This window comes from Brassica napus, chromosome A1, assembly GCF_020379485.1.
Source record: "Brassica napus cultivar Da-Ae chromosome A1, Da-Ae, whole genome shotgun sequence".
In the NCBI taxonomy this organism is placed as follows: Eukaryota; Viridiplantae; Streptophyta; class Magnoliopsida; order Brassicales; family Brassicaceae; genus Brassica; species Brassica napus.
This window is the reverse complement of record NC_063434.1, coordinates 18961943-18974034: the sequence shown is the minus strand read 5'-3', so window position 1 is coordinate 18974034 and position 12092 is coordinate 18961943. Positions and strand designations below refer to the sequence as shown.

Genomic DNA, 12092 nt, shown 5'->3' with positions numbered 1-12092 from the left:
CACTTTACAATTTCGTCCTCATATCTATATAGAGTTAGTTTATAGATTTTATATCTATTTTAAAATGTATTCAGTTTTAATTAAAATCTGTAATATTTAAAAGTTATTACTTTAGAAAATTGTCATTCAATATATAAATTTAATCAATTACACAATAATTTACATAATTTAATTGGCCACACAATATCAAATAAATATAAAATTACATTGAAATATAAAAACAATTTATATAGTGAAACAAAAAATAGTTTTAAATCATTATATTATAAAACAAAGGGAATATTCAAATTATATTGAAACATTAGAATATTAAGAATAAAAAAAGTTGAAATCTCAACGTCGATCGTTTACGTCGGCCATACCTTAGACTATCTCTAATGAAAAAATAATATTTTTTATTTGTGAAAGTTAAAAACTAACCCAATTGATTTTAGTATTTTATAAAATTATGATATTACTTACACAAAATATTTTTTTTCAAACTATTATGTAAATAAAAATATATAATTATATTTATATAAATAATATATTTCACTATCTCCAACAGTGCTTGTCCTTATCTGCAGGGTCTTCATCTCCAGCCTGCTTGTTTTCACCACCACCACCACATCCTGCTCTCAGAAATCTCGCCTCTAAAAGGGTTTTTTTACTCGGATCATCATCACGGTACGACGTTTACCTCAATCATTATCTGTTGAAGCATTTCTATGATTTCCTCAAACTCTGGTCTGTCTTTTGGGTCTTGGTTCCAGCATCTCTGTAGAAGTCCCTTCACTTTTGGATGTGTCTTCTTTGGAATCTTTGGTCTAAGACCCTGTAGAAAAAAGAAGAATTCAATTTAGCCAAAAAAATCTTGTATGTGACGTTCTTAAAATAAATACAGTATCTTCTGAACAACGCCAACAGCCGCTTGTAGTGGAGTCAAATAAGCATATGGGATCTGTTTCCATTTACAATTTAGTCATAGTATCTTTAATTAGCATGTAGAACAATTCAGAGAAAGAATTGTAAGCAGAACTGTTACATGACCAGTCAAAAGTTCCCATATCACAATCCTATAACTGAACACATCTGCTTTGTGACTGTAAGGTTTGTGTTCAATCACCTGGATCTCAGAAGTAAATTGTCAAAGTGAGTGAGTGAGAGATTAAACAGAGAGTTATGGACTTCATACCTCCGGAGCCATCCATCGATGTGTCCCTGTTTCAGCTGTCATCACCCCTGATTCAATCTGTACTCTGACAACTCCAAAATCAGCAACCTTGACAATCTGCTCAGAAAATAAACCCAAATTTTAGAACCCCAGAGAGAGAGAGTCTCTGTTGCTTCTACATGAATAACCAGAGAGAGAACAAATCTTACTCCGTATCTTACAAATCTTACTACGTAAACAAATCTTACTATGCATTCCACATCATGATTCAAATTAATTGCATTAACCTCATAGCAACCTTATACGCTCAGGTTTGAGAAATTTGATAGCAACCTCCAAACTGCAATAAGTGCCTCTGTGCCTGCATAGGAATCAAAAACATATTAATGTCACTTCTGGATAAAAAGTTAAAACACTTTTTAAAACAAATCTTACAAAACAATAAAACTCACAGATCCCCCCATATGAACCAAGATGCCACTTTCTTTTCAATTTGGAACTGTTTCACGTCAATTTCCCACTCGTCAGTTCCATCCGTGGGTATCTCAATGCAGGCGGGTATCAGATAGTTGCTTGAATTGTCACGCTCAAAGAAAGAAATAGCCTTCTGTCTTGAACCAAGTTGATCCTGTCGAACACACAGCCAAAGGAAACTATATGTACAGCCTCCAAAATCAATTTGAGAATCAGGATAGAGAAAATACCTTAAGCTTCAGTATCTCATTGCCTAATGCATCCTTTAGACAACCTGTTTCCTATAATTCCAAAGTTTATCAACCAGTTTAGTCACAACAAATACATAAAGTTATAATAACTTACCAAGGCATTCACTAAGTAATAAACATTACGGCCAGAGAAAATAGAATTATGATTCTAAGTTCAATTAATCTGACAAAAAAAATTTACTATTCCTCACAAGGTCTAAGAGGAGAATAGATATGCAACAAAAATAGGAGCCTCACCCCCACATCGTTAAACCAAACCGAGCGAAGACTTACATTACCTCAACCCTTACCAGGAAGCTAGGCTGCAAGAAAAGTGCTCCCAAAATCAACCCCTGGTGTGAAAAAAAAGAAGAGAATCAAATCAGAATTGATGAAGCATAAAATCAATGGAAGCCATCGCAAGAGCAATGGCAAAAAATGGCTTCTAGGATCAACAGGGCAGTTTAATTGAAACTGGCACTATTTTGGTTAATTGAATAACAAACAAAAGCAAGATAGTGGGACATATTGAACTTGCCGTTTGGTTTCTTTGCTATAGTTTCAGCAGAGGAGGTTTTCGGGATTGAATCGGATCAACTTAAGACAAAGTGGTTTATACGGAAGGAGATAAAGAAGGAGGTGAAACGAAGTGTACTGAAGAACACCATTGATTGATGGTAGATGAAGCTCAGTAACGGAGACTGGATGAAGAGGAAAGGAGAAGACGAAGTCGAAGGATAGAGTCGATAGGGTTTCTTTACCTGTGTTGCTGGGCCGCAGAATGACGAAGTCCACTGAAACAATAATTTTTTTTCTCAGACAGAAATCAATATGACATGGCACTTTGTAAGATTTTTATTGGATGATTTTTAAATCTGACGTGGCAGTCTCACCATTGAGTATATGCTGCTTTTAGTATTGTGATTACTAGTTATAGCTGGTTCTGACCGGTTTCCATAGATTCAAGCCTAATTGTGTTAGCCATTGATTTTGTTTGTGTTTTTATTTGTTGAAACGATGTAAATTTGTTTGTGAAAAGGAAGATCATTTTTGATTAGTGCTCTCCTCAACTGATACATGTGACCGTGTCGAATCACAACTTGAGAACAAGTTTCCCAAAGCAATTGAACAAGCTGTAGAAAAATACTAGAACACATTCTTTTGCGAAGTTAATTATTGTATTTTTTTTTTGGTTTTTATTTATCTATCCTATACTAAAAGGGGATTTCCTCTTCCCTTAAGCATGCCACGTCATCATAAATAATTGGCCAATCACAACATTTCATTTTCGGTTTGGGTTTCAATTTTTTATGTATGGGCTTGGAATTGGTTTTGATTTCGATTGAGCATTTCAGGTCTACCTAAACCTACGTCTACGAGACCAAGTCGTGTATCTCTCCGCCTCTTCCCCATTTCTCTTCGTCTTCTTCCTTGAAACCTCAGCGTTTCAGTTCTGATCATCCCCTTCTTCACTTTTGGATTCTTCCCAATCAATTTCGCAATCAATTTTTTCAAGAAAGCCAAACCGATTGCTGGTTCTGCCTCTCAGAAGAACATCCAGTATCTGAGCATGGAAGCTGTGATCTCAGCTCCAGGTAAATTCAATAATCGTATTAGGTTGTTCAACCATTACAGACCAAGCAAAAGCTAAAGAAATCTCCTCATGTTACTTCAGCCATGCCGTTGATGACCGTGTAATCAATCTATACAAAACCAATCACGTCCTCTTCTTGAAACATTCATCTGCTCACGATTCGGTACGACGAATCTCTCTCTGCCGTGAAGAAGACCCTCGAAGGAAAATCAGATTCGGCCAAGTGTTAAAGTCGGTGCTGATCTCTTAGTCTTCAATAAGTGCTAAAAGCTGCCGATGAGTATAGTAGGAGCTTAACATCACAATACTAGGCAGCTTTGAGAGGCTTATGAGGTAATATACTCGCAAAACTTTTTTCTTTTTTTTTTCCTTTTGTTCCTTGAAGAAGTAATGTTTCTTTCAATAACTCGATTTTGTCATGAATGGAATCATGCTGATGTAATTTTTATCATTGTAGAATGTTGGAAACCACAGGAAAGAGAGTATCCAGATTGAAGCTTTTGGTCAGTAGACACAGAGAAAGACGAAGAATACTTTTATGCTGATGGGAACTTTGTAGAATATGTTAGGGACAAGGAAGTCAAGGTTCGAAGTACTCATCTCTAATAGTACAACTTATACCTGACGTGCTTTTTAGGTTGTCTTACAAGGTTTGTTTTGTTTTTAGGATGCATGTCCTGACAGTATTGACATTAATCCAATGTAACTATGTCGATGTGCTGCACATGATACTGAGAAGAATGAAGATAATGGGGACAGTAAGGCCATAGGATTAACTTTCTCAAGAAGATATTGGAGTCATAAAGATGTGTATTTCTTAACCTGTAGAAAAGGCGAGTCATTTTGGAAATATTATTTTCAGATTAGCATTGTCGATTATGCATACATCACACACTTAATCTACCTCGGGTTCATTATTACAGGTTTTTCTAGCTTTAAGGAGATTGAAAGGGAACTGGAATAGGATAAGATGACATTTGAGACACAGCTTATCATTAGTTTTGCTAATTCCAGAATGGTGACTTCAGTTAAGTCTCATATTGATTTTGCTATATCAAAAGCTTTGCTAAAATAAAAATGGTGTCCAGTTAACATTAGTTTTCTTTGCATGTATTCAAGATATTTATCATGAGGAACAATAAGTTTTCCAGCGTGAAACTGGTTAGAGCTTTCTTTTTTTTTTTCTAAGCAACAGCTGGTTAGAGATTTCTAAATCTCATGATATTTATTTACTCACAATATAAGGGAACAATGGGTTTTGCTTCACCTTTTCTTCTCTATTGTAGTTTGCATAGATAAATATGCAGCGACGGCGGTGACGAAAATATTAATCGAGCTGAAGCCTTGCAATCTGATTATGTTTATATATACCTTTATCTCTATCTCTATTGCATTGGACTACAATAAACGAGCTCAACCTTTTTCACTTGAGTTAATGACGACTGATTACCACTGCCTGGTCGATGCTCCCTTCCATTTGAACTTAATCGTTCCAAAGGAAACTCTACCACAGAGCCTTAAATTTCCCTACACACCCTTCTGCTACTAACTTATACAAGAAACAATCTCAGGTTCTTTTCTTTGTGTCTTCCATATGCACTACTGTGTTTAGCTAAGACAGTATCTCCACTTTATTACACAGCACAAGCAACAGGGATCGGTAGGCATTGGCATATACATATACGGTGCTTTGACTGCTGTCCCCCTAACTAGCTTAGTTAAGGAATGATAAGTTGGCTGTTTGTTGGATATAATATGGTATCCTCTTTGATCTAATGTGCTCGAGTTGATATGGTGTACTAGGTAAATGTCCGAGAATGATCCACTTGGGATTATCCAAGAAAATCAAGAATGTGGCGCCAAAACATGTTCTTGAGAAAGCAGAAGAGGCAATGGATTATCAGTTGGTGGATGGATCCTGGTTAATGCTGCTTCCACTTCATATAAGCCACACCATTGACTTGAGCATCCTGACATGGAATCTTTGGCAGATGACGAATGACACTCAAATTCAAACATAGATAGGTAATACCAGATTGACTATTAGCGGAATGAAATTGTTGTATGTCGTATCTTCTAATGACGATGTTGAAGAAGAAAAAAACCATAGTATAAATATCTATTTATCTTTTGTTGGTTAGTCTACCATCACAACAGAGTTAGCTCATCATTATTTTGTAAATTCATTCATTAATTTTTCTTTTTAACTGTTATAGGAGGTAAATGAAATACTGTCCCCAGAGGCAGCTGAAGCTGCATATCGCAATGGCAGGTGGACGAATCAGATTCAGATGTTTGCCAAAAATGGTTGCTCAAACGCTAGCCCTTTGTTCAGCTCTTTTGCTCAGTTGGCGAGTGGGTTGATTGCCTCATCTGCCTGTGAGGTGTGAGCTGGCAACACTGAGCAAAACACAGAATATGAAGCGCATTACATTATCCATTGAAGGCGCTTCCTTTCTCCGTGTTCTACAGCTATTGATGATAGCAATACTGGAACCAAAGAGGGAACAAAACATGAAGAACAAACATTATGAAAAAACTAAACGTTGTATTAGAGGCTTAGAGCTCCTTCGGCAAGAACATAGCCAGTGTATCAGTATGACTGAGTTGCAGCTGGATCATAATGCAGCTACTACAACCATATCCAATGTAAACCCCGGTGATCATGCCCTTGGAGTCTCTTCTGTTCCCCCTCTTTCTTTGGGAACTCAGAGGTTTCTATTGAAATTTTCTTTGTTCTAAGTGAGACAATTCGAACTCCATCAACAGCAGGATCATGCGAGTGTGATAGGCAGAGAAGTAAGGAATTCCGCTTATAGTTCATCATCTGCAACGCTGACCTTATGTGTTGGAAGATTCATAGAACCAGTTACCTATGTGATCCCCAGAAGATATGAAAGGACGTCTGATGTGCAGTTTGAAGTTGAGGAATGTATTGATGTTGGTGCTGTTACAAGAGAATGAAATCAGTTAATTGTTAAATAATTACAGTTGTTTTACGTAAACAGTTTGATAGTTTAATTGTTTTAAATAAAAAATGATTTAAATATATATTTTGGACCGACAACTTAAAATTTATGTTGTCACATTATTAAGTTAAAGACATCAATTTATCATTTAACTATTTTATATTTGATGGACATATATAATTGTTTTAAGAATTACAGATTAATAAATATTTCATGATATTGTTTCTTCTGTATATCTGAATTACAAAAGTATTGATAAATACGTTTGATGTGCGTAAGACTATTAGATTGCACTGAATCATAGAAGTTTTCCAAAAATCAAAGTAGTATTTTTCTAAAATAGCTCTTACATGCCAAGTACTAATTTTGTTATATATTTCCTCTATTACATAAATGTCTTATTTCAAGTTTATTTATTTAATTTCAAAAAAATGTCATCCTACAACATCACTATAACTATTTTGAATAAAATAAGAGAAGTGAACTAGCAATATAAAATTAAATACACATATGTTCGGTTATTTTTGGATATTCATTCGGGTTCATTCGTCGGGTTAGGTTATTACACGTTCGAATTTAGATATCCAATTTTTTCTAACTCAATATATGTTTAAATATTTTACTACTTCGATTTGAATTTGGTTCGATTTTTCGGATCAGAATCAAATTCAGGTATCAGGTAAATGCTCAGCCCTAATCCGAAACATCAACTTGATACGATCTCTCAAACATATTTGCTATAAAAAAATGTTATTTATATATTTTCTATAGGAGCATCCACACTCATCCATATAACATGTTTGAGTTTTTGTAGATATAATATATGCCTAAATATTATAAGTGACTTTTTGTAGATATCATGTCTTTTACCGCATTTAACCTAAAAATATATAAATTAAAACTTATATTCATTAATCATATGTGACATATATTAAAACTAATGTAAATAGTGCAGAAAAATTAGTATTCACCATAATAACATTAACACAAATTTACTTCAACAATTTCATAAACATTACTCAAAATTTTAAATGGGAATTAAAAAATACAATAAAATATAACATTATATCATGTATAAGTCAAAAGAGAATAACAAGTGAAAAAGATATATCAAACTAATTTTCCTATTTAATGTGTTAGTCATGTTATCCATTATTTTGTTTCACAACTAGAGAGTCTATTTGATAAAATTAAAACATATGTGGTACAGAGTATAAATTTTTAAACATATATCTAATTTACTAGAAAAATAAAGCAAATGTAAGAAAATTATATAGCTCATAAAGATTTATAAAAAGAAATCCATACTTAAACAAAAAAAATTATATAGTAACAAATTCAAAATGCATAAACCGCATAGCGCGGTGAGGATGTTATCCTCTAATACTAATATGTTTCTATTATAAAACTGTTCAATATGGTTTTAAAAGTCAATAATTATAAAGTTATAACAAAGTTTAAATCGGCTTTAAATTTACAATTGTTTTATAAAAAACCTAAATAATAAGACAATAACTAGGTCTAATTAACACTCACTCATCTTACTTATCAATCTATATATGATTTTCTTTAAAAATAAACAAAAAATTGTGAGTTAAATTATTTGAGATTTTTTATACACAAGGCAATGAATAAATACAAACGAATTTAAATTTCTTACCAAACTAATAGTTTAAAATCGATTGTAAATGTATAAACACTTCGTATTCAAATAATATTGTAATTTTCCGAATTTAACTAGAATTTATACGAATGTCCCGGGCGTAGCCCGGGAAAAGTCCCTAGCTTAAATAGAAGGAAGAACACAAACAAAAGTGGACCAGGGATCCTTTAATTCTATCGAAGTTTAAATTTTATCAAGAGAATTTTGGAGACTAAATCTAACTACACTAGGTGTTTTGTCCGCACAAGCAGACCTATTTTTTTTTTTGAATATTTATTAGTTTATGTTTTATTAATTCAAAAATCAAAATGATAATTTTTTATTTATATTTTTCTTAAATTAAATCAAACATCAAATTATTTATATATGACAAATATTTTTATTTATACAAATGTTTTTTATTAATATTTAATTATAAATAATTTCATATCTTAATTTTCAATTTCTATAATAGAAAAATATTATTTCAAGATAATAATACAATATATAAGATAACAACACAATATAATAAGAATTATCTTATTCTAAAGTATATATATAAATTATCTTTTTTTTTAAATATATTTTTGATTTTAGATAATTCTTAGCTAGTTTTAATCACTTATAATATTAAAAAATTAAATTCGTTTTTATTTTCTACTAATTTATATATTTAATTTATTAAGAGTATAATTGATATTAACCACTCTAACTTTTACCGTGGGAGCTCCGTTGCTAAAAATTAATTTTTTTAATTATATTTTTTACAAAATTAAATCAAACATCAAATTATTTCTATATATGACAAATATTTTTATTAATATTTAATTATAAATAATTTCATATATTAATTTTCAATTTTTATAATAGAAAATTATTATTTCAAGATAACAATACAATATATAAGATAACAACACAATATAATAAGAATTATCTTATTATAATATATATAGGAATTATCTTTTTATTTTTAAATATATTTTTGATTTTGGATAATTCTTAGTTTTAATCACTTATATTATTAAAAAAATCAAATTGGTTTTTAGTTTCTATTAATTTATATATTTAATTTATTAAGGGTATAATTGATATTAACCACTCTAACTTTTAACGTGGGAGCTCCGTTGCTAAAAATTACTTTTTTTCATTTATATTATTTTTTAAAGTTAAATAAAACATCAAATTATTTATTTATGACAAATATTCTAATCTATACAAATGTTTTTTATTAATATTTAATTATAAATTATTTCATATCTTAATTTTCAATTTTTATAATAGAAAAATATTATTTCAAGATAACAATACAATATATAAGATAACAACACAATATAATAAGAATTATCTTATTATAATATATATAGGAATTATCTTTTTATTTTTAAATATTTTTTTTGATTTTGGATAATTCTTAGTTTTAATCACTTATATTATTAAAAAATCATATTCGTTTTTATTTTCTATTAATTTATATATTTAATTTATTAAGGATATAATTGATATTAACCACTCTAACTTTTAACGTGGAAGCTCCGTTGCTAAAATTTACTTTTTTTTATTTTTTTATTTTAAAATTAAATCAAACATCAAATTATTTATATGACAAATATTTTTATTTATACAAATGCTTTTTATTAATATTTAATTATAAATAATTTCATATCTTAATTTTTTCAATTTTTATAATTGAAAAATATTATTTCAAGATAACAATACAATATATAAGATAACAACACAATATAATAAGAATTATCTTATTATAATATATATAGGAATTATCTTTTTATTTTTAAATATATTTTTGATTTTGGATATTTCTTATTTTAATCACTTATATTATTAAAACATCAAATTCGTTTTTATTGTTTATTAATTTACATATTTAATTTATTAAAGGTATAATTGATATTAACCACTCTAACTTTTAACGTGAGAGCTCCGTTGCTAAAAATTACTTTGCAAATAACAGTATAGATTTCTAATTTTACATGAGGCGTTTATTAGATATAATATAAATTCAATATACCAATATAATTTTAATTTTATCTAAGTTTAAATAAAAATAAAATTAAAAATCCTACTATATATTAATTGATAAGTCACTTAAGTGATTTTTGTTTAGGTGTCATTCACAGGTGAAGTTTAGAATTAATTCTCTTAATTTGATTAGTTGTTAGTATTTGAATTTTTATTTATTAATTAAAATTTAAAAAAGGAAACTAATACTAGAACTACCTAATCTAATCTATATTACCATAAAAATAATTAAAAAATTTAACGTTAGAAAAATTAACATAATTCGTTTGTATAAACTATTAAATATCATAGATTACATTATAAAAACTTAAAATATACATATAAATATATATGGTATGATAGAAATAATTATATAAACGATTTTAACATATTTATATTAATAGTGGATACAATAAATTATAGATTAGAGAAAACTAATTAGCCTAAACCTAATAATATTTTTTATACTCACTATATATATATATATATATTTAAATGTGTCCAATGATTGCAAAACAGTCAAATATACAACTATAAAAAACATTTAGTCATTTTTCAGTGATAAATGTTGATTGTATAGTTGGGTTATTACTTTCAGAAATGATTAAATATTTGTATATTTAAAAACAGAAAAAAATTATGGTAAGTATTTTAAAATAATATGAATTAATGAAAATATTTATTATAAAATAAAACTGAAATATTGGAACATTATACTAATACGAGACTAAAGTTATTATACTCTATTAATATAATGCTTACAGCTTTGATTATAATAAAATTATATGGTAAATTCTTTAAAATAATATTAATCAATGAAAAAGTTTATTATAATATATAAATTGAAAATCAGAAACAATATATTAATACGAGACTAGAGTTGAGACTCTATTGATATATATTGTTTTGATTATAATAAAATTGATATGCTTATTTTGTAATAGGAAAAAATAAAGGATACATATATAAAACATCAGTGAAGAATAATAAAACTGATTTGTTGTATTCTTGGTTTTATTCTTTGTTATTTTATATTTTTACGTACTTAATGTTTTATATTTTTTGCCGAAATACATGTGTTTTACGTAGTACTGTAACTGTTAATTAATTATTTGTAACTATTTTACTTCTAAATAAAATAAAGTGGTAGAAAAAATAATGCAAAAATAGAATGTGTTATAAAATAATTTCTTGTTTACTAATCTTTTGTTTTTTTATTAATAAAAAATTATGTCATAAAAAACTTTTGAAAACATTATAAAATTTATAGAATTAACACTATATCTCAATAATCTTTTAAGATTATACAATATCAAGACTTTGATTTTTAAACTATTTATAATAAAAGGAGTATTTTTAATATTGATATTGTATAACCTCTGAGTTCCCATTCGCTCTATGCAGTTTTTCTACCTTCCTCTAGAGAGAATTTTCTCTCGAGTATCGCTTTTTATCAAACACACATATTTCAAAAGGGAAGGGAGAGCTTGATTTTGTTTTGTTATGTAATATATTCGATCATTAAGATCGATTTTGTCTTCGCATGGCGAGTTTGTTTGTGTGTTCTAAACCAAAAATCCGATTATGCTGTTATTATTTGCTTATGGGTATCAATCTTTACTCCCACGTGTGTGAGCCATAAGAGGCGTATGAGTAAAGTTTCCTTGATGCAAAGCAGTATGTATTTGTTGGATTGACCTCAATTGTTTTTTTGGAGATTTAGTAGAATCGATATCTCTATCTCTAGTGATGGTCCGATAAAAAATCTATCTTTGAATAAAATATGAGTTTCCCAATGTAATCAATCGGCGTTAAAGGAACCCTGGCCATAAACGACGGCTGAGGTGAAAGATTGGAGTTAGGTGAGATCGGAAAGGGATTTATGAATTTCATAAAAGGCGAGGTTCTAAAGATTTGTGTGAATCGACTACGGTGGATCTTGCGGTAAAGGAACATCAAAACGGCAAGATAGATGTCGTCTCGCATGAAGACCATGTGTTGATACACAAGTCAT

At 29.3% G+C, this 12092-nt stretch overlaps 2 long non-coding RNA genes across 2 annotated transcripts; one reads left to right on the top strand and one right to left on the bottom strand.

Annotated features, from left to right (window-relative positions):
* Window positions 1-263: 263 nt before the first annotated feature.
* On the bottom strand, window positions 264-2581 carry LOC125576235. Its single transcript, XR_007314629.1, has 5 exons — window positions 1858-2581; window positions 1606-1781; window positions 1441-1514; window positions 1175-1270; window positions 264-814 (listed from the first exon to the last, which is right to left on the bottom strand). It is a non-coding gene; the product is annotated as an uncharacterized LOC125576235 (long non-coding RNA).
* A 1541-nt stretch (window positions 2582-4122) lies between these two features.
* Window positions 4123-5163, top strand: LOC125576234. The gene is made up of 3 exons (XR_007314628.1): window positions 4123-4478; window positions 4571-5022; window positions 5094-5163. It is a non-coding gene; the product is annotated as an uncharacterized LOC125576234 (long non-coding RNA).
* The last annotated feature ends 6929 nt before the right edge of the window (window positions 5164-12092 follow it).